The sequence below is a fragment of the Empidonax traillii genome, unplaced genomic scaffold (assembly GCF_003031625.1).
Source record: "Empidonax traillii isolate 1590-97213 ecotype Southwest subspecies unplaced genomic scaffold, ASM303162v1 scaffold331:size1191723, whole genome shotgun sequence".
Taxonomy (NCBI): domain Eukaryota; kingdom Metazoa; phylum Chordata; class Aves; order Passeriformes; family Tyrannidae; genus Empidonax; species Empidonax traillii.
The window spans coordinates 1,085,336-1,109,319 of record NW_020955524.1 but is presented as its reverse complement, the minus strand read 5'-3'; the positions used below and the strand labels follow the sequence as shown (position 1 = coordinate 1,109,319).

Here is a 23,984-nt window from a genome sequence, read left to right as displayed (position 1 = left end):
AAGAAACAGGTAAAGGACGGTGTGTTGAGGCCTTTGCACTGAAGAACCTGAGACTCCTGGGGAGAACAAACAGCCCCTGTCTCTCAGCCTGCAAACACTGGGCTGTAGTGAGGAAGACAGAGTGTAGGAGGAGAATACGGCAAGGAGTGAAGAGCTCTGGGGAAGTTTTCAAGGACTGCGAGGCAGGGAGGACAAGCATCTTAAATGGTATTGAACACAGAGGTTCAGGAGGATGGGATATGGGAGGTCTGGGAAAAAAGGTAGCACTAGGATGGGAGGAGAGGAGTTGTAGCAGAAAGATGAAGAGGTTGTGAACTTTATGGTTGAGGTGGGGGCACAGATGGCAGAGCAGCTAGATGCCCTCCCTACACAAGCATGAGCTGCAGACCTGGTCTAATGATGAGAGGCCTCAGGCTAGGAGACACTAAAAGCCAGAGTGAAAGTCTGAGAGGGTTGAGGCTGTGCAGGGCTTTGGGGCACATGGGAAACAAGATTTCTCTACTGAAAATATCCTGATCTACATACCTCCATGCATATAAAAGATGCTGCCCCATCTCTTTCTATCCACAGGATCATCTCTTCCCACTCCTATATCCTCTCTTTTGCAGCCAGAGCACAGTAGCCCTGGCTCGCATTTTCCCATCTATGTACTGGAGTGTGACAGCATAACATTTTCCGTGCCATTAGGACCCAAGAAAATGCTTTGATGTAGCTCTGGATCCCAAAGCATGAATATCAAGCATAGATTACAAAGTTAGAGAGAAGAGGGGGTATCAAGAGATAGGAAAATGGAGAGAAGGAGGCAGATTTCTTTAGAGAGGTGGTCTCATGAAAGCACGCAAATGACAACTGTAATATGTGGAAAGTTCAGCCACTGCAATGCTGGACTTGATATTAACACCATCAAATACCTATCAGCTTGCTCTTACACATTCAAAAACTTATAGAAAAGAAGGCCAAGGGTACCATTTTAAAGTTAAGCAACCCAATCAGAAGCAGAAATTAAACAACACATATGAGAAAAGATTCTATTTCTCACAGTCCCATTTTAGTCCTTAAGTAACCAGCCTCCCCATTGCCATCAGTGAGAGTTTTGCCAGAGTAAGACCTGCAGAATTCCATGCCAGAATATTACTATAACAAATGTTAACATTTGACAGTTAAGTTACATTAGGGGGTTACACCATACCCTAGGGAGCATTAGGTAAAGTGTCAACTGAAGATGCTGCCTATGAAGAAAGATGTCAAGAAGAAAGCAAGCCCCAGTGTGATTTCATTTCAGGAAGGAAACTGCAGTACAATTCCTGAATCTTAATGGATACTATGCTTCTCAGTTTCACATGCTGTGAACCAGCAGTGATAAGAGGAAAAGGCCGATGACAGCCGTGATAATTTTTTTTAGACAGCAGCAACCAGGACAGAACACAGCAAGCTACCCTCTTAATTAGGGACATTTTATGCTACGAGCTTAAATTGCTGCTTTCTTAGGCCTTTGGCAAAGGCAAAAAGGAAGGAAACTGAAATATTTAAAAGCTTCTTCATGGATGAAGAAGCAGTGGCATCTATAATATTTCCTGCCTACTTGAGCACATACTGGGATACAATTTGCTTTCTGGTCCTGAGAAGTGATCTAGAGAGGAATCAGGGTGGACCATCTGGAGGCCGCAGCTAATATTATACAAGTCCTGTATGTACCCTGAAAGAAGGTAGTTTGTAAGACTGTGACTTTTACACACACTATCAAAGCAAAGCAGCAATGCAGACAGCCTGTTATGTAAGCCAGTGATTCTAGTAAGAAGAAAGTTTAGGACTTACCTATGGAGTCCAAGGGAATGTCTACCCAGCATAAGAACAGAGCCACAATACACTGATGCTTGTTTCTGTCAGCATTGCTGGCTAGCAGGGAGGCCAGGCATCTCAGTCAGACAGGAGGGAGAGAAGTCAAAGACACCAGTGGACACTGGTAGATACAGATGATTTAAGGGACTACAGACCTGAAGACCACTTAGCTACTCCAATTCACTCTCTGCCACAGGCAAGGAAGATACGAAGTGATCCCTTTTCTTTCTGTCTTGGCCCAAGTTTTCCATTATATTTCAGGCCACCCTGCAGAATGGGCCCTGTGGCAAATCCCTGGTTGAGAAACTTCCTCTTCTATCCTGGGGTGAATTTTTTATCTACAACCTGCCTAGCAATCCTTTTCTTTCCTAAGTGCAGTGCCTCCTCCAAATAACACCACCAAAACAAAATGCACATAATAGAAGAAGACTCTCTGCTCTTGATGTATGAGTGAGATCTGCGTACTACAGCCCTGCTACACTTTCTTTTTTTAATAGAAAAGCATTTTTCATTTTTTTATAACCAACTAGTACATTCCACTTTAGTGGCAACAATAACCCTTACCCAGAAAAGGATCTAATAACCAGGAAAAAGGACCTGGAAAAGAAAAACCCAAACCATAAATGAAATATTTTAAAAGCTTTCATAGGTATGGGTGAAAATTGAGGATATTAGCATGGAGGATAGCAGTAAGAGGGTTCAGATTTAAGAGAGAGGGCAACTTACCCAAGGAAGCTGAGGAGGGGTTATTTGCAAATCTCAGCCTTTATCCCTATGGAGACCTGAGTTCTATTGATAGTGAGTGATTTTACAAGGAATTCTATTCAAACCTGACAGAAGGCTGCCATTGCTTCTTTCAGTCCCTCAGACTTTTTCCTGCTACCTGACAGTTCAGTTTCCTGGTCAGACTCAAAAAGCTGATGGGAGGGGGGCACATGTGGTATTTCACTCACAGGCTCTCCCTTATCATAACCTTAATTGATGTGTGTCAAGGACGTAGGACACATCAGCAGAGCACCTACTAATAGTCCAAAACCCTGAGATGAAAATAACCCTTGAAGCCTCCTGCTTTCACTAAAAATTCAAATGCCCAGTATCATGAATTACAGCTCTAGTAACTCAAAACTCATTAATCCAAAGTTGTTCTTTCCCAAGAAACTGATCCATTTTGGGAGTTGGCCTGACATTCTCAAGGGCAATGAAGGGGAAATCTAGTAGTCTTAGTAATCTGGTAACCATAAGTATATTTGGGAAATACTGGTCAGGGTTTCAGTCATCTCCAAATCATTACCTTCCATTAAGTGCTGGAAGAACAAACGAACAATAGCTATATTACAAATGTGCTTGCATTTTCCTCAACCACAGGAAAATGTTGGCAAGTGATCCTGCAGTCAACATACAGAGCGCCTATAGAGCCAGAGGAAGAGAATGAATCACAGTAAAAACACAGCCCTGGTAGCAGATCTTAGTTCTATTTCCAGCTTTTTTGCAAATTTCATTTCCCTCTTTTGTAGATTGAGGACGATATGCTTATCTGCTTCCCAGGCTATCTGAATGCTCTGTTAATGAGTATTAATAAATAATTTTGTTTTCACAAACCGCCTACCATCTCAGAATCAAAAAGTGCAATTATAGCTTATGCAGTTGAGAGCATTTTTTTTAAATGAAGGATGTTGATTCAGCACCTTGTTTTAGCAAGCACTGTGAATTCATCCTCAAAATGATCTCTCTGGGACGAAAAAAATCAATTTTAATCTTCTGCCTCTTTACCCTGATGCAAATCAAACGGGCACAGTCTGCCCCTACAAAGCCAGCCATGTTGTGCTGAGCTCGTGATGCACAAGGGAGTTCTTTCTTTAGTCAAGAGAGAGACAATGTGGTAAGCATATTGATTACTCCTAACTATGTACTGAGAGAGCACAGCAAAAAATCTTAGGTGTGTATCTCATGGCTTTCACTGTCACTTAAGTACTGAGATCCTGCTTTCTTAATCTATAGACAAAAACCAATTTCATTTCCATCTTTACTAATCAAGGCTTAGTATCTATCTGCTACTTAGGGCAACTGACTGAAACACTCTGGATTGTGTTCACAGCCTGGCACAGAAGCAGCTTATTTCTGTAATTAGCTTTAGTTCATACGCTACCACACATGCACTGTATTGCTGGAGAGGACGCTCAGTCTCAGAGCTGAACAACCATCAGCATCAAGACCCACCTAGTTAAAATGTACCAAATGCAACAGCTGCCCATAATCTGACCAATTTTATTTGAAAGTTTTTGTCTAGCTGTCTCTTAGCCACTGCTTCCCACACATAATATTGCTTGACTGACCCTCTGCAATTCACGACTCATTGATGCAGTCCTAAAGATCCTACAGATGAGCAGGAGAGTTGAGCCAAAGGTCTCCAGACTACATCAGGGCTGTCTGCAGAAGCTGTGCACAGCCCCAAAACACAAGCAGCACAGCAGAGAGGAGGGCACATCCCCAGGGCATCCCCCTATTCGGTACCTCCATTGGGCAAGTTAAACAAGCTGAAAGGAACACGGTATCAGGTTGTGCTTCAGATTTGCTTTTTTTTTTTTTTTTTTTTTTTTTTTTGGCATGACTCGAGGCTAATGAAGATCTGATTGAAACTTACTTTCCTGTGATATTAAAAACAGGAACAATAAACACACTCATTTACAGTGGCTGCTACTTTTTTCCCCCAGGTATCTTGAACTCATAGTCTGAGCCTCACTTACCACATGAAACCTAGACACAGACTTGCCAAAACTTCAGGAGCAGACTAGTTCTGAGATTCTGCATGGTGGCCAGCTCTGACAGGGACATTAAGATTTTCTTTGCTGGTGTAAATGGTAAAAGAGAAAATCTAAAAAGTCCATCAATATATGCTATGCAGGACTAAACTGAAGAACACTGTCCAAGCAGGTAATATTTTATTTCAAATTCTGAAAATTAGAAAGGGCATATTAAAGATGCAAGAAGTCAAGCTCGTTCCATCTTTGCAGCCTTTTGCTCTGTGGAGTTGTGAACATTTCCCAATAGCAGTCAACAGAGAGGACTGAAATCTCTGAACGTAACTTTACTCTTCTACTTCTAGGCATATATCTTGAATATGACAGCACATATCAGCATTTTGAGGAGCATTCATTTTATAGTATCTAATTTCTAGCCATTTCCCACTTTTCCAAACCATGCTACTCATAACCTTGCAAAAACTGCTAGTGTTTGAAATATGACTGGATGATCAAATACTGGAAATGTAGCTAAAAATAAAAAACTAGATGCAGATTAAATAAAGTAATACCTATATATACACATATAAAAAAATAACCTAGGAAGTTGAAATGGGTTGTGTTAATAGTAACTTCTTCCCTTTTGCCTCCCAAGAAGGTCTCATTTGAGATTGAAATCGTGTGGTCCTTGTAGTCATGACACTGCATACAAAGTAGCTGCTCTTTCACTTTAGACAGAGGAAAATACTTTAATTGTTGCCTCTCTGAATGACAGCGCCTACCTGCCTTGCTAAAACATGCCCTTAGCCTTATGAGAAAAGCCAGAAGACGACAGAAAGCTACTTACTAGTGTTCCATAGAGTCCACGCAGGAGTATTAGAGGCTGAAATTCGCTGTGTCTCTGAGCAGAAGATTTAGCTCCCTGCATTCAGACAGTCGGTCCCATTACGGCCATCGGGCAGCTGAGTTAAAGGGTGGCCTTGCACAAACATAAACAGCTTGTCAGCACAAGCCAAAGAGGCGGGTCTGCCCTGCCAGCCACAATGCGAGCCAATGATTAGCTTCTTCGCATTCTGGGTGTTCAAGATATTGCATTTCATTCTTAAGCAGGGGAACAAGGGGGACTGACTAGGAAGGGCTAGTGCCCAAAGCTACGGTTTGCTGCTAGGCATTAAAAGGCTTAAGGTGGAAGGAAAAAAAGAATCAATAGGTCACTTCAGGAAAAGCACATATTTGCTGCATATTCATACAAACACTTTCAGAGAGCCCGCAGGCATCTCCAATGCATTGTTTCTTTTAGGTCAGTCAAACATACCAACGAATGAACAAAAAAACCTGTAAATTAAGTTTAGCTCATATTCACTGAAAAGAAGTTTCACTTGCAAAGTCTCTGATTTTTCTTCTCTTTGCTCTCTCTCTTACTCTCATCCTTCCTAACATGCTTTATTTGCTGACAGTGGCATTTCTCACTTCTCTGTCACAAATGTCTTACCCTGACCTTCTTGACCTGACCCCTCAACCTTCATTGATCCTCCTATGACTGCTTCGCTTCACCTCCATCCTAACTGCTTGTTCTTTTGGTCCTGATCTCCCCGAAAGAGCAGAGTCACAACAGAGGCACCTTAGGGTAACGTTCTGTGAGAGAACCAAGTTGATCACTGCTGTTAGAAGTGGAGGTGTTGAGTCTCCCCTCTCTTCAGCACTACACTGTGGCCCCCTGTCCGTCCCCCACATCATTCAAGGAAAGGTAATGTAGCACAGAAGCAAATACTTCTCTGTCAGTTTACTGATCTTAACACATAGAGACAAAAGAGGTATTGCACAGGGTGAATACTCCCTGAAATACAAGCTCCTGCTAATCTTGCCTCAGCCATCTACGATCCCACCTGTCTCCCCAAGTTCCTCTCTCCTTTGTTTGAACTGAATTGTTCCTAGTTAATTGAATACCCTGCTTACAGCTGCTGATCCCATTTCATCCCAGCTCTGTCCTACTTTCTTATGCCTCTAGTTTCGCTGTGAGGCCTGTCTGCCACCAAAATCACTCTCATCAAGTGTTTTATAATAACTCCCTGCATAAATATCATGCTTTGTGCTTCAAGCCTCAGGCTCTTTGAGCTCTTTTTTGCTTTGGAAATAACTAAAGTACTCCTTAAAACCCATGGCATCATTTTGGCTTTAATCATTTTTTCTCTGACCCTTCTGATTAATTATTCTATAAGCATCTACCCCTTTCTTCCTCACAATCCCAAAGGCACCCTACTCTTGGTATAGTCTATCCAGCTTTTACTATTTGCTTGTGCAGGCTCCTGTGCCACTTTATGTCAGTGATTTACAAGCATCCATATGTATTGTTCAGCTTTCTGATTTTCTCCAGTCCCATATTTCACCCTGTGTTTTAGGCATATTGTATTAAATGCCTTGACAGCTCCTAATTTTAACATCCTTTTCTGGGGTCAAATTAAAGCAGTGCAATCACGCTACATTCATCTCTGTGCAGCCTTGGCAAAAGTCATTTCTCTCCCCCTCTGCTTTGGTAGTGGAGTTGAACACCCTGCAGAAGCAGATGCTGGAGTTAGCACCTCGTTCAGATGGGAAGGCACATCACAGCTCTCGGGCTCTTGCTGACAGGCTGCACATGAGTTCTGGCACATAGCGCTGCATCACAATGTAGCGGGGTCACGTTTGCAAGTTTTTCTTCACAGTGAGAGATACTAGGCACGTTCTCCAATGATATTTGAGATTCTGGTGCAATTGCACAGCTCCATCAGCTGCCACCCAAGTATATAAGCTACACTGCTTTGACTTTTACCCAGATTTGCTACTTAGTTAACTCTGTGCTACCCACACTATTATTTTACCAGAGCTCTTTTCTAATACTTTTAACATGCAAATCTCTGCTGAGATCCCTCATGCAATCACAGTATTTGATTACTTTAATTATTTTGATTAGTGAGCCTGGATCTTATTCGCAATGCACCTGCACTGTTTTCCACAAAAAATTCAGCATTTGAGGTCATCTTTTGTTCGATACCACAGCCACATTGCCTACACCCCTATGAAAGCCATGCTTTCTTCTCCTGAACTTCAAGGCCTTTTCAGAGTTTCTTCTTTCTTATGGATCCACTCCCACAGCTCTCTTCATCACAAGGCCTGTCTTTTCAGCTTTCTCTCTTCCTACAAAGCTCTCTTTTCTTACCTTGGCCTCTATGAAGAGAATGCCCTGCTTCATCAAATCAAGTTACCTATTCTTCTTTCTTTTCTACAATCCACTTGTCACAAAATATAGAAATAATGTATCAGTATGAGAGTGAGGAACAATAAATACCAAGTCACTTCAGAAGGAGGGATGTTTCATCTGTGTATATAAATAATATGTGCTAGAAATCTTCTACCATCAACCATATATCATATGTTATGCACCTTACACTGTTATATTTTAACCACCAGGACAGGCTTGAAAAGCCCTTGATGGATATGCATCAAGTGCCCAAACACTGTACATGAGATTGTGAAAAGACTGCTATGAAAAGACTGTTTGTAGATGCACAAGAGAAAGCAAACTAGCCATTGCATCTCTGATTCCCATGGCAATTTATTTAAGATGCTAATTCAGTGCAGCCACAAATAAAGAAACAAAAGAGAGAGCAAGAATGAGCTGATTTAGTGGACTATGTTGAAAAGGCACACTTTAGACAAAGTCACCCTGAGTACAACTCCTGCGACTCCACTTACAGAATTATGCCAAGGAAGAAGCTGCCTCTTTGTCCTTAAGCCTTGTATGACGCAGGAAGATTGTTATCAGCACTGCCAACGATACCAACCCAGGCACCAGCTAAGTGTGATGGTCAAGCTGATTTAACAACTTACTTTTACCAAAAGGGTGATCCCGCTCCCCCTCTTCACCACCATTCCCAGCTGCACAGGCCTGCCCCTCTCTCATGCATGTTCCTGGAATGGTATGAAAGCTCACAGACCAAATTTGTCTTGCTGGGTATGTTTTTCAGACAGGTTAATGATCTGACTCATCTCCCTGCCATGTTAAGCAGCCCAAGAGCCAGCAGAGGTAAACAGTAAACACGTGGGTGAAAAAGGAGAGGGTAAAAAGGTGGAGACCAGAATCATCACCTTTCTCATAAGCAAAAAGCTGTCATTTCCCAGAAGCTATTATTTATTCTGGGGTGAAACTTAAAACTCTGACCCCCCAAACCATGTCATCTTAAACACAAGGTTCCAAAAGCTCCTGTAAGCCCTTGTTTGATTTCAAGCAAAAACTAAAATGTTTTACTGAAATGTATTTTCTAAAGGAAGGTGTGGTTTTATTTTATTAAAAGGCAAGTTTCTGAAAACATAGTAATAATTTGTTTTCCCATGGAAAAATTTGGATAAGAGATAGATTTTGACAGACAAAAAAAAGAGAAATATTTAAGTTTTCTGCATCTGAAAACAAAACATTTGGGTTCTCTTCAACACCTTCATTAATGACTTGTATGCAGGACTCAAAGGAATACTAAATAAGTTTGCTAATGACACTGAATTGGTAGGAGCTGTTGACTCCTTCGAAGGCAGGGAGGCCCTGCAGAGAGACCTTGACAAATTAGATGGCTGGGCAATCACCAACCTATATGAAAGTTTAACAAGGGAAAGTGCCAGATTCTGCACCTGGGATGGGACAACCCTGGCTGTGTGTACAGACTGGGGAATGAGATGCTGGAGACCAGTGCTTGTGCAAAGGGACCTGGGGATCCTGGTCGATGACAAGCTGAACATGAGTCATTATGCCCTGGTAGCCAGGAGGGCCAACCGTGTCCTGGGGGGCATCAGGCAAAGCATCACCAGCCAGCTGAGGAAGGGGATTTCCTGCTCTGCTCTGCACTGGTGTGACTTCACCTTGAATATTGTGTGAAGTTTGGGCACCTCAGTATGAGAAAGACATTACGCTCTTAGAGAGAATCCAAAGCAGGGCAACGAAGATGGTGAAGGGCCTTGAGGGGAGGACGAATGAGGAGCAGCTGAGGGCACTTGGTCTGTTCAGCCTGGAGGAGACTGAAGGGAGACTTCATTGCAGTCAACAGTTTCCTTGTGAGGGAAAGGGGAGGGGCAGGCACTGATCTCTTCACTCTCATGACCAATGACAGAACTCAAGGAAACAGCATGAAGCTGACTCAGGGGAGGTTTAGGTGACATATCAAGAAGGTTTTCACCCACAGGGTAGTTGGGCACTGAACAGGCTCCCCAGGGAAGTGGTCACAGCACTGTCACTCAGACCAAGTCTGTCTGAGTTCAAGAAGCATTTGGACAACGCTGTCAGGCACACGGTGGGATTCTCAGGGTGGCCTGCATAGGGCCAGGAAATGGTCTTGATGATCCTAATGGGTCTCTTCCAACTCAGCATATTCTATGATTATATGATATGATTCAGCAGAACTCTGTCCACTCCCTGGATTGCAGGCTCCATGGGTAACATTTTACTCTGTCCTCTTTCATATTACTATCCAAGCAACTAGCTTCTAGTTTTTATTGTCTGCTTGCTGAAACTGTGGGTTTTTTACCTTTCCTGTTTTGTGGCCCCAGCCCAGCCTCACTCTGCCCTTTCTTCTGAAAACACAAGTTCAGCTGGATGCTATTTTGCCTGTCCTTTGTGTCTCCTTTTGGGAGCCAAGAAGGAACCTCAGGTCCCTTAAGGCTCAGCCTGACCAGTTCATATCTATTCCAAAGCTGGGAGTAGACCTGATGCTGCAGAATGAAGTGGAGTGAGAATATTTCTGTCATGTTTTACTGGCCTGCTTTCAATTATAAAGTGGGTCACAAATTATTCCCAGAAAGTACATAAGCTCAAGCAATGGAAGACTTTAGATAGTAACAAAAGAAGCGAAACTTTGTAGCTAAATTGTTTCATTTTCATTTTAAAAAGGAAAACAAATGTCAGAAATGGCAAAGGGAAGAGATCATGTGCAGATGCAGCACACTAACATACGAGGCTGCAATCAGTGGGAACTTGGGCTCAGTCCCAGCTCAGACCATGTGCATTTTGAACTTTGAGCTCTTGGACCACTTCCTAATTAGAGAGCCAGCAGCACACCGTGGAACTATTTAACCCTTTGCTGGTGCCTCCTGAGGTCTAGCAAGTGCCAGAAAAGACTCTGGGGATGTATCTAACCTCTGGAGGCCACATATAGTACAGGAAGTCTCCCTGTGCCCAAATGGCTTAAGTGAAACAACTCCTGTCAGCACCTCTCTCTTTGTGCCTTTCTACACAGAAAGGTCAGGTTTACAACTACTCCTTCCTGCACTGCTGAACAATTGCTGGAATCTCGCCCTAACGTGCCAGCTTCCTATCCAGAATCTGCCTCTCTTCAAGGCTTGTCATGGTTCCTTCAACCTCATCAGTAATGCTACATGAAGGATCAGATCAAACAGAGATACCCGCGAGAACTTAATAGTGTAAATAACACCACACTGCACAGAGAGACTTATGTCTCTACTCCACAGGAGTGGAAAAGCAGAAGAATATTATGATATGGTACCTGTACCCAAAAATACAATTATAGAATTAGAAGCTGTGTGGAAAGAAAACACGGGCTGTACAGCTGATGTACATCACGTCTATCACTGGTGTTCTAGTTAGATCTGCACTAGTGATTTCATTTTTTATATCCCTCTGTAAAGTGGTAATATTATGTCTTATGTACTTCACAGAAGTTCTGTGTGGATATATTTACAATTTACAGTGCTTTGAAGCTCTCACTGAAGACATTTCAGACATACAAACTGTTACTATTCTCATTACTGACTTAAGAAATACATCCTTTGAAAACCAATAAACAGGATAACTACATCAGCAGGGTAAGTTTTTTAAAAAATTTCCTACCACCTCTAAGGTCACTTATTCTAAGCATAACACAAATGCACTAATAAAAGGAGATGCACCTCCAAAAATACATGCACTGTGGGCAAAGATTAACTTTGGGGTTGTAGAACAACAGTAAACCTGCTCAGACAGGAAGCGAAGGAAATCAGTCTGTCTTGGGCACCATGCTGCCATAACTGGTGGCTATAAGCTAACCAAGCTGGCTGTAAGCTACTTTGAGCCTTGCTATACTACACTACAGGCATTTCTCCATTAAATTATGTGAATGAATCTGGAGACAATATTTAAATTCCACTGTTGTTTGGGGGCGATTCATGCACTTCTAGAGGGATTTTTCAAACTGTGCTGAAACACTCTTTGGCCCTGGTTAGCTTCAGAGTCCACAAAAAATATTTCAGAAGGACAAATGTTTTGGCTTTGAAACAGACCTACATTCGGTGTCAGGTACTCTGACAAAAAGCCAAAAAAGACCCACAGACACCAGTAGCACACACATCCACTCTAATCTCAAGGTAAATAATGACTTGTCTCCAAGGAATGCTTTTCTATATAACAGCATAAATATTTCCAGCCATATCTCTGGAACTGACAAATTCCTTTTTAGGTATGGCCTTTGCAATGTGAACTTGTTCACAAGGAAAAAAAGATCACCTCTCCAGTTCCTCACAATTCTCTGTGAGTTGAGATGTTCCTGCTCACACAGAAGAACTCAAGGCAGATATTCAAAAGAACTCTTTTGCAAAGGCCTTGATGTTACACAACAAACACATACGATTAACTAGAAGACTGCCTTCAAGATAGCCACGGTTCACGCTCCCATTAGAAACCCTATTCATCTTGAACTCAGCAGTAAATATCCCACTTGCTTCCTTGGCACAGAACCAAACGTCTGCATCAAGAGCAAATGATGCTCAGAGACCAAGAGGTATTTGCCCATCACAGGAAAAATGCTCAGATTAGCAATGCAGTGACCTTGGTTCAAAGAAAGCACTTTAATACGTGCCTTCCTGCCAAGCATATGAGAACTCCCACTGATTTCGCTGTCACATCAATGAGGTCAGCCATGGATTTATCCAGGAACTAAAAGGAATTAACTCCCTTCACACATACACACCCCATTGAATAATGGCCAGAGTGGTCTGCGCCTAATGGTGCAGATGTGACTTGTCCCTCCCCTCTCCCAGTGCAGATCAGGAGTTTACCTCTCTTTGAATGAGACTACCCATGCATTTTATGACTACTTGCTGAATTGGAGGGAGGGGGATACCAAGAAAAATTCTGTACCCAACTTACTTTTCCATACCCTTTCTACCCAGCAAGCCTAGAGAAAGTGTGCTAGTTACCCAGCATGCAGAAACACTTAAATAATTTAAATGCTTCAAACTGCAGAGACACAACAAAGGTTAGAATCATTCACTTGGATAAAGAAATACTTTTAAAAGATGGTGGTGTGCACTGACAGAAGCCTGCAAGCAAACACAACAGTCCAAGTTTTCAATATCCTCCTATAACAGGCTAGTAAGAGGGAATTTTGATGAATTCCAGGTGTTCTCAAGTCAAGTTCCTAGTGATTACCTATCCCCCTATAAAAACAGGGACATGCTAGTTCTCAAGCAAAGCTCTGTTATAAAGGTATTCTGAGCAGTAGGAGAGGGAAAGAAGACCTTAACGTTAGAAGACACTACACATTTTAGTGATATAGGAGAACTCAACTGAAATATAAAAGTCCTCCTGATCCAAGAAGCACATGGCTAAACCTGTCATGTAATCAGAACCAAACCACCCCCATGTCTGGATTTAATTATGTCATGTCATTTTATAGCAGCCTAAGAAAAGTGAACTGGGGGTCAAAATAATCCCGGAGTAATTCTTGAGTCAATCACACATATAAGAACCTGAGTGAAAATGGGTAACAGACAACATCAGCAGACTAAGCATACAAAGGTTCTTATTAAAGGCAAGAACAACGAAGAAGTTTACAGACAAATGGTTCATTTCAGAATGAAAGCACCTCCCACAAATTTCTGTATGGTCTATAAAATTCAAGCAAACCTATGAAACATGCACACTGAAAGAATGGAGTTCTGTTCAATATGCTCTCACTGATTTGAAAAGAAATGGAATTCATGGAATGCTAAAATGCTTCAGAAATACATGCGCATATTTAAAACAAGTTCTCCATAAGAAGTATTTGTATGAGACTATATGTATACATAGCAACTGTAAGTTACAAGGAGAAATCTATATAAGAACTTGTAATTAATTTTAATACGTGTAACTAATACAAAAGTACCATGGACATAACTAAGAATTAAACATGACATTAAATTATTTATTCAATGTGAGTCTAAAATCAACTAAATTACATATTTTCATCTAAAAGTCTAGATGGTTTCTTGCAAATGTTAACTGAAGGGAAGGAACTTAAAATCTTTTGAAATATTACCTAGCCAGCAAACAAGCTTGGAGATATTGTATATTCTATCTCAAGCAAACAAATAAACTTTAAAAAAAAAGGTAAATGCAAAAGCAGTACCAATGCTATCTACATTAGTAAGGGTTTTCTGAAGGTATGAAATAAAATTATAATCTCTATAACCTGGATCCAGCATCACTATGGCATTTTTGCATTAACGTGAAATCAGTTCCGTCTCAGTCTGCTTTTCATTCTATTTGACACTTATATTAAAAAAAAACAACAACAACAAAATCCCACATTTCTTCCAGCATTCATTCTTCTTATTGCTTTAAAAGTAATGAATATTCTGCCTCATTCCTTGAGCAAGGACCTCCTGATTCTGGTAAAACAGTCACAGCTGCCCTTCTGCATCACAGTGCTCCACCAGGGCCTTTGTGTTGACCCAGGCTACAATATGGATTAAATTATAGCTCACACACTGTGATCTGTTTGCATGCAAGGAAAAAAAATCTGCTTGAGGTAATATTGCAGAGAATATGTGGATGAATAGCAGGCCTTAAAAATTTGTGTGCATTCACTTGTGCTTTTCTGCATGCTCGTCAAGGTCAGCAATGTGGCACCTTTAAAGGACTGTTGTTTGCCCTTGGTTGCTTTCTGACTCAAGTTCAAGCTGAAAGAGACCACACAGAAGGGGGCAGTGATAATTGCAATGTAATTGCTAAAATTCAGCAACTGATTGGATTAATGCAGTTACTTCAAGTCTATATTTCTTAGTCATTTTAACAGGTTAAAGACAGCAAAAAGCACAAGTCACCCAGAAAGGACGCTTATATTGTAGTCCATTCCACTGGCATCCCTAGATATGATGATGTCTAAACCCCTGTGGTACTTCAGAGGATTTAGGAGCATTAATGTCCACAACACAAAATAACAGAACACAGGCACTCTGAAAGAAAATATTCTGCAGCTTCAAAAATCTATTTAACTTGTGAATGAGGAAAAAGTCAAATTTTCCCCATAGCATTTCAAGAAAAAAAACTGAAGATGGTCCAGTCTTTTTGCTTTTCACTTCCTTCCTCATCCACAGTAATCTCAGTCTCTACAGCAAGCTCCAACATCACTTTTTGGAAGGGGAAGAAGTCACAGAGGTATTTAATATGATCCTCAAAATAAATTACCATTCAGATTTTTTTCTAAGAAATCTTGTTACCACTATACTTAAGAACCTCCTTGCTAGACAGAGGTACTGAATGCCGTGATCATTGCCCAGAGCAGCATTTTGTTGTGAACTGTGCATTTTTAGTGCATTTTGACAGTATGATCTGTAAGCATAGTAATTTTGTATTTCTCCATTAAGTGACCCTGCTTCGGCATTTAATAGATTGACATTATTTAGTGGCTAGGGTGAAATTTTTTATGTTAGATGTTTGTCTCATTAAAAAAATTCAGCCAAAATAATGGAGTTATTTCTGAGAGCAAGACTAAGAAAAATTGCTTTGCATGACAGAAATTCGCGTGTCTTTATTTGAGAACCACTAAAATCATCTGTTTTGCAGTAGGAGCTTGAATATTAAACAATAGGGAGCGGCTTTATTCCAGAAAATGAATTTTTTTAACATCACATGAATATGTACACTAACCTCACTGTGTCCTGATGCATACTCACTTGGGAGACAAATTTTTTATGTGACAGAGGCATCTTGCTTCTCTCCTTTCCTAGTGTTTGTGTAGCATACCTTAAATATAAATCTTGCAGCAGAGGCAGATATTAAACAAAGCACAGCACACTCAGTTCAATGAAAGAGGACAGCTGAAGTTCACAAGGCACTGAAGGAAACTCTCTGGTATGAGGAGAAGTATTCCCATGGGCAGCTCTCTCAGAAGAAATATTGTCTTACAAAAATTCCTCAATATGAAATATTGATATTTTTATTGTATACTGTACTAACACTATTTCCTCACTGTCAGGGCGGTTCCTTCCCTAATAACAACTAACTCAAGACCTCATGGTGGTCAAGGAGTGAGCTTTGCAGGTGAGCAGCACTGGTAGGTCTTGGTCCAGACAGAGCCAATGGAATCTGTTCAGTGAATGAAGCCAAGTGAACGGGAAAAAGAGACTCCCCTGTCACTGTATTTTTCCAAGTTGGCTCTCTGTGGGATCATACTTTTGCTATAGCAAATAAAATGGCCAACAATTGTTAGTAGCAACAATTAAGGCATTCATTGTGCCTTTTGGAAAATGATGGATGGAGTTCCTTGTACCATCCTCACCCCAGCTGCACTCTTTGTCAATTCCTCCTTCATGAAAGTTCTGCTATTTGAGCATCTGTTCTGAATCAGTAGATAAACAAACTACTATGGACTTCTTTGTACCCATACCCATTGACAAATAGTCCTGTGAAGAGATAGCAATCCACTGACCTAGAGAATTGCACTACCAGTGTGATAGGCAGCCCTACACTTACTTACTTTTAATCCCCTCCCTGATTAAAGCAATCAGCTGAAGGGCTCTCTTGCACTTCCTTTACAAACACCTTTATTTAAATAGTTCACCAGAAGCACAGATGATGACATACTGATGCTGAGCCACCTGTTGCTCTGACAACACTCAAACTTTCCTCAGTGACAAACAGAGGGGAAATATATCTACAGGAAAAGGCTTTCCACATGATAGGGCCAGAGTAGTGTGGGTTTGCTGCTCCTGCAGGATCTAAGCTATTTTTTCCCAAATCACGGTTGCATAACATCAACTCTGATTTCTCCAAGGGCTAGCTGGCTGAGGATCAAGGAGCATCAGTGAACTTTGCCAAGAAATAGAAGTGTTTTGCATGGTGGTCCTCCCTTACCTATATTTTGTGATGCTGACCAAGAAATGAACATTTATGGAAGAAAAGGAATTAGCTGCAATTATTATTTTAGTGCATGAACAACCAAGGTCAGAACCAAAGCAAACCATCACGTCTCCTAACAATTACAGTGAAAACAATGACTTCTTTTCTCGTCAATAATGATTGATTTCTAGAAGACCTTTGATGTCATACCATGGTGTTCATTATAAGCACTATACAATGGTATCTATGCTACAAGCATCACTGTCAACTCTCAACATGTTCTCAAAAACAAAAGGAAAGCAGAAAAAATTCTCCATTTCTCATTTTAAAGCACATACTCCTAATTTTCCAGAGAAAAAGAGTACTTTGGCTATTCCACCTGGTAGAAACACTAGTAGTTGGAAGCCCATTTGAAGTAAAAATTTGCCATGAGAATATGCAGTATGAGTTATGTTCACTTGTAGGATGGCTATGTCTTGGCCAAAGGTTAATAGGTATATTGTCCAGGGAATTCCAAACATGCTAAAATAATTTGACTGTTAGTTATCTAATTCTTTAATCCATTTTCAGCAATTACGTCTCAGCATTATCTAATGACTAATTAAAAACCTGAGGGCCACACATATCTAACACAGCTATAGCAACCTCCAGATTCAGGTATGTCAGAGGGCAACACTCAGAATGTCAAGGGAGTTGATCTCAACCTCCTCTTTCAAAAACCTAGCCCTGACAGGACTAGTAGTTCCAGCAGGAACTACTCTGCCAAGAAAGAGCCAAAGACACTAATTTCAGTGAACCTATTTCCAAAGAAGAGTGGAGACTGGTTCATCACAAGGCATTCAACAGAAGTAGCTCAATATCAGTCTGCAAACTCTCTCATTTTTTAAAAATGAGCCCTGTGAGAATGAATTCCTGCTGAACCGAAGGAGGGGGAGGAACACAACAGAAAAGGTATTTAACTTTTTTCAATTGCTCCCCTAGACAGGTAAAGGAGACTCAAAAATATTGAAGCCTTTAAATTAAGACTACCCACCTTTCTAAGAGACAAACAAGCTGCAGTGATTTGGTTATTTCTGATTTACTGTCTTTAAAATTAGGTCATTACTTTTAAGAATGCTTTGAAATAAATGAATGATAGGACAGGATTTCAGAATGTTCTTAGCACTAATCCATACCACCATGGGGATAAATTGCTTTGCTTTTAACCTTCTGGCTAATCCATTTGGGAATCACATTATTGTCTCATAAAAAAAGAGGCACCCATCTTAATATTCCTGAACTAATGAGTTCTGCAAAATCCTTTCAAAGTACTAGCTAACCAGATTGATCAGCTACTGTTTTATCCATCCAGATCAAGCTGGATTTATGATTAATTGCATGCTTGCAAATAATCTTTCAGACTTTTACTCATTGTTCCCTGTATGAAAAAAGACAGACATTTTATGAGTACAACAGCCCTTCACGTTTGTTTGCTTGCATTCATATAGATCCTTACAACTGCTTTGTGGAAGGGTCAAGCAACACTGTCAGAATGTATTTAGTGTTTAATATGTCACTAAAGTGATAAAAGTTGCAGTGTCAATGCAAAAAGAGATATTGCAAAGTATAGTTTCAAACTGAAATTAAAAAATCGTCGGAAATTCAAGGTACTGCACCTTTTCAACTGCAACTTGGCCCTCTGGGATCCTTTAGACTTTTTTATTCCTGCATATACAACTACCTCAAAATAAAAATGGCAATTAGAAACCCTAGTGGTTTATGCAATATACATTTCCAGAAAGAATAATTATAAGTTTGGCTCAGTTATGTAGGTTACTTTGCTCAGTTAAGTTATAGCTTGTATTCACATGCTACAGCCTTGCCTCATGAGAAATAATCTGAAGAGTGTACAAACTGAAAAGATTAAATACCTTCAGCATGGAATAGTGCATTATAATGTGGCTTTGTAAATTAGAGTTGTCCTGACTTATTTCATATGGCAGATTCAGTCCTAGTTTATGACATAAAAACTACTGCATACCTTATAGTATATTATTCAAACAAAAGGTAGCAGAAAAGGTGATTTTAACAGATGTGGGAGTGCTCCTGAAACCCACTTATAAGATGGATAAGGAGCAGAGTGATGGGAAAAATTGGTCTTGCAGAAAATACAGATGAAGACTCTCATCCCATGTTGTGATCCCCACTGTTCACCTGCCTGAATCACAGCACATGGTCCACGATGAGTCAGTTACTGTCTGAGGGCCATGCGTGCATGCTGCTCGTTCATGCCAATTATGAACATTGAAATTTAGGTTCTGTAAATAACCAAAGGTAAACATGCTTCATTAAACTTAATAATGAATATTATTACCTTAGTAATTAAGTTTATCATGAACCTTAATAACTTAGTAATTGACAATAGTGTCTTAATGATTTTAAGGGGAATCTTCATTGGTGGCCCACAACTGTTTTGTAATTATAGTCATGTTTTGGTCAGTTGAGTTACTTTCAATTAATATACTTCATTAACTTAATAGCTAAACACTAACAGCCTAAGGGAGACACTCCAAGTGAATCAGTAAGACAGCTTTGAAATAAGGTCACAGTAAGTGTATGTAATTTTCTAATTTTAATTACATGCGTTTTCAAGGCCATGTCTAAGAAAACTCTGCTATCCTGACAACCAATTCAGTGGTAACATACTACTGACATCGGTGTTCTGAATTCAGATTAGGAGCCAAACAAGAATGGTGATAAGTGTGTGCTAAGGAGGTTTTTGTAGTACAGCTTGTAAGCAGTCTGGGGACAAGTCAGAATTTCATATCAGGTGTAATGACTGATGTTTAATGAAATGATCTGACACTGCCCAGGTTCTTAGGAAATAACCAAGTCCTGAATAATGTGATTAAAAGAAATTACTGCTTATGCAGTTATTTTTCTCAGATTTTTTCTTCATGCAGAGCCCACAGAAAACAGCAGCCATTATCAGGGATGATTAAATACTGGGCCTACATGTGGTTTGATGTTTGAAGATCAACATCCAAAACTCAGCCTAGGTATCTGAATGTGCTGTGGTAAGTTACAATAATTGGCACCCCAGTTACCTTTTTATTTCTCAAATAGATGCGCATAATGGTTTTCTTCCAAACAGATTTTTTTCATCTTAATAAGTCTCAAATCACAGAAATGTTTGTGTCAAAGCACATAGAAATTTGAGGATGGGGAAGGGAGAAAGGAAGGGAAGGAGGACGGATAAATTTCTCTAAGATGTTTATGAGAATTTGTCCTTACCTATCTCATTTGCCTCAAAATTCTTTGTAGGGAATTAGGAGAAAGGAGAAGCGATCAGAGAACACTAATTAGAAAGAAAAGGACAACATGGAGACTTAGTCTTTCCTATGATTACAGTAGAGAGAATACATGGAATACAGGATTCCCAGTTTTAAAGGACAGATGGGGAGGGACACACTTCCTCTATGAGAAGCAGTGAAGAACACTAAAACAGAGTTACAAAAAGATGCTTGCTTAAAGTAAGAAAACGAACTTGGAATGACACAGAACTTCTGTCTTGAAAGGGAAGGAAAAAGGGAAAGAAACATTGGAAAGGACTACATTCCTCTTCAGCACGTTGGTAAGTAACAATGGATTTGGCACTAATTAATCTGAACATTGAATACTTTGCAGGGGTTACCTGTGTTGGCAGCTCACCCTGTGCTCTGTATGGAGAATACTAAGAATTCTCTTGAACTGTGGCCAACTGCAAACTGGCTGGACAAGACTGGTCCAGGGCAGTCACTGGTGTACCACTTCTTATTGTCCAAGAGAGGTCAATCACAAGGTGAACAGGTTTGTTCCCTCATTTGTACCCTGCCTGGCCAAGGTAGAGGATCAGGCAGTTTCACACCTCCCAGAAATATTGATGCAGCACGGGGGAAATCAGCAAGGCAGCCTGTCCCAGTGTCACTGGTCTGTTACCAGGGGAAAGGTATCTGAGCGAGCACGGGAATGCTCACACCTCAGTGCCTTCGCAGAAAGTTACAAAGCATCGATGCATGTAATAGCAAATGAGGTTTCAGCTCAGGGCTGCAGCACCAAGAACTGCAGGGGATTGTTTAGTATTCAGTGAGCATATGCCTAAAAAGTCAGTGCACATGCTATCGGAATTTCAGCATCCTGCTGCGCGTTGATGAACTTTGCTTAGGCTTCATCAGGATCCATTTACATTCTGGATAAGAGATTTGGGAGGAAAACTGGTATACAATGCAAAGGGCAAAATTAAAGGCCAAAATCTGCTTTACTGGATATCTGTCGCGAAGATGTCTCAGCAGATTTTAAATAAAATACCTCTGAAATTTTCCATCCATATCCCAAATCTTCCCAGAAGAACTTCTGAAATTATTCAGGACACATATGAATAATTTCTCTATATTTTAGAGAATTAGGCAGGGGCTTTCAATGTTTAATCCAAGCAAGCAGTGGATTAACTGTCTTCAGCTGAAAGACTGCCAGCTGACTACCCTTCCCCACGCACACGGCATTTGATGTCTGCCATTTTAATATTTTGACATTTTTGTGAGAGACACTGTCCTGAAAGGTCACCACTTGTCTCAGCAGTTGGCTGGCTGCCACTCAGGCTTGGGAAGCTTAGCTCCACAGCTGTCATCAAAAATGACCATTTTCACAGATAAGTTTCAGAGAAGCTATGAATTTCTGACTGTCTGAGGGAAAAAGGATACAACAGGAAGGAAAGCGAAGCTTCAAAATCACCTTTTACTTGCCAAAATGAACACAGGCATTTATACACATATGTAAGATGAGGCTGAAGTATTGCAAGAGAAGCTTATAAACAACAGATTGATCAAACATACCTGTGTTACAGCAGCATTATCAAGGGGGTTATACCATGAATATGTTTAGCCCTCTCTTGCAGCAAACAACATAACACACATACTCTCTCCCTAATCACTTAATGGCAGTCACCTATTAACTGTGAAAATTACATTTTCACATGGCTCAAGAGAAGTTTACAGTATCCCAGCGGTCGCCAGAAAATGACAATACCTATAAATAAAGCAAGAAACATGACGCAGCAACAGAAACAAACTGTCTGCAACCTGCAATTCTCGTGCAATTATCTGATATTTATACTTGGTACTGATCACAAGCTGTTTTCAATAAGCAGATTTCATTCACAGCACAGTAAGAATTAGCCATAAACTCAAAAGGACAATTACACTACAGAATCTTTGAATTAGAAAAGAGAATAGAAAACAAGATGCTGTTTCTTCAGTGCTACGAGACCCCAAAACACTGAAAAATACCAAGTCTCTTCCTTACAATATCACTGCAACACCAAGAAACCTTCAACTCCACTGCTTCCCAACCACTATCATGTCTTCATGCCACACAGCAGATAGAGATCATCTTCATGTACAGACAGAGTGAGATTGGTGAAAAACATGCATTGCTCACCGTGCTATGTTCATTGTTCTTATCAGGTCAGCTGCAGACTTACTGGTGCCCCTTATGATGTCTATTTGTTTGCGTTTCTTATAAAATGGTACTGTCAAGTTTCCTAAGGAGAAGTCCAGATCTGCATTTATGGATTTTTAAAGAAAAGACTCCCGGTGAAAAATACCAGGGGAGATTTCTCTCCTATGTGCTCACAAGCTGTCACTTACAGCTGAAGTATCTTTCTTGCTGTATATCTAATACTATCTAATCTAAGCAGAAAAACATCTCTCTATAAGTACATCCTGCATTTGCTTGACTTCTCCCCTCACAGACAAAATGGCAAGCAGACATCCCCAAAATCAACAAACACAACTACAAACTACTTGCTCTGGAAAGCTTTCATGCATCCCTTTCCCTCAGCAGCTCTTCCTCTGAAAGCCAGAACAATACTGCAGAGAAGCTTTCCCTGTCAGGATGTTTTCAGCTTTCATCTCTCTGCTTTTTCAAGCAGAAGACTGAGGTAGAAACCTTAATTAGCAATCTGAAAGCAGCACGCAGGCAAGGAATACTTACATTTGCAACTGTATTTGTGATATTTGCGCACTGATCCAGCGACTGGTGATTACAAAGAAGAGAAAGAGCTTTTTAGGCTGCCTTTCAAGTCTTGCAGCAGTGAAACGAAGGCTGTTATCTGAAAGCTACTCATTTTCTATATGCTGTGCTCTACTTGCTTCCCATGCGCATACAACACAGCTGCCAGATTTAATAACCATGTCAGCCTGCTTTCCCCATAAAGCAGCAGAGAGATGACAGGATGAAGATGAAGTAGCCAGCGCGTTAATCTGTAGTTATGGCTGCACTAAGCCTTGAATGAATGTCACGGGTTTATTGCCCTTTAAAAAAAAAAATAAAACAAATCAACACTATTTGTGAAAAAAAAGTGCAAAAGGATTTCAGAAATGTCAATCCATACTTGCCTCAGTGACATTAAAGTACATTAAAGAAATGTCTCCCTTTTTCTCCTCAGTTAACAAATCCTAGGACTTGCATTAATATCTTTTTTCCTACATCCCAATCTTTCAGAATACATTTTTCCTAGCAGAGTATGCCTTCTACACCAAAAGAACAAAACCATTGACTGGCAAATTAATTGAGCTTCCCTCCTCTCCGGTTCCTCTCTGGAAGGAAGTATTTTCATACCTGTTTGTCTTTGCTGACTTCTTTCAGGGGAAAAAAAAAAAAAAAGAGAAAAGAAAAAAGGGGTAAAATTCTCTTTTACCATTTAAATTCTCCCACGCACAGTGGTTCCTAGAGCACTGGACTTTAGTATCTGATGTGGTCAGTTCACTGCCAAGGTGGAGCATCGCCGTATCTCCAGCTGCAAAACCAGTTCCATGTGAGGGAAGGGCGGCCAGACTTTACAGGGCAGGAGAAGGTGCCACTCATGCAATCAAAAACAACGAACTAAAAATAAAGGAAGAAGCGTTCAGTTGAATTTGCAACAGTGCAGGGATGCCGCAGAGGTCATATGACATCTGTGCACGTCTTTTTCTCTCTCTCATTTATATTCCCTTCACTTCCCTTGGAGGCACCTGTCTCAGCGGGGAGTGGTTTCTGTGGAAACTACGGACAGTCAGTTTTCCCCTCAGAGAAACTGTTACTATGGAAACCTTACATAATGTATATGGCCTAGATTCTTTTTAAAAATAATCTGACCCTGAAATTCTCAGTATAAAATAAGAGCTGATCTGTGTCTGGGGGGCAAGAAATATGGTTATTTAATAACTGCATTAGAAATATAGGATTAAAAAAATCCAAATGATGTTACGAATTAAAGAAGAGTGCAGGGGGCA

General features: G+C 40.5%; 1 protein-coding gene across 7 annotated transcripts in view; it reads right to left on the bottom strand.

Annotated features, from left to right (window-relative positions):
• The window catches only part of TRIM2 (tripartite motif containing 2), an 88,130-nt gene extending 64,418 nt beyond the window's left edge, over positions 1-23,712 (bottom strand). For 2 of the 7 annotated variants that reach the window (XM_027891802.1, XM_027891807.1), the window contains exon 1: positions 23,411-23,712. The gene's annotated coding sequence lies outside the window, so the exon portion shown is untranslated. Of the gene's footprint in view, positions 1-5,424; positions 5,563-22,149; positions 22,570-22,704; positions 23,025-23,331; positions 23,356-23,410 lie in introns of those variants that run through there. The other 5 variants (XM_027891803.1, XM_027891810.1, XM_027891799.1 and 2 more) reach the window with 4 other exon arrangements.
• Between the last annotated feature and the right edge of the window lie 272 nt (positions 23,713-23,984).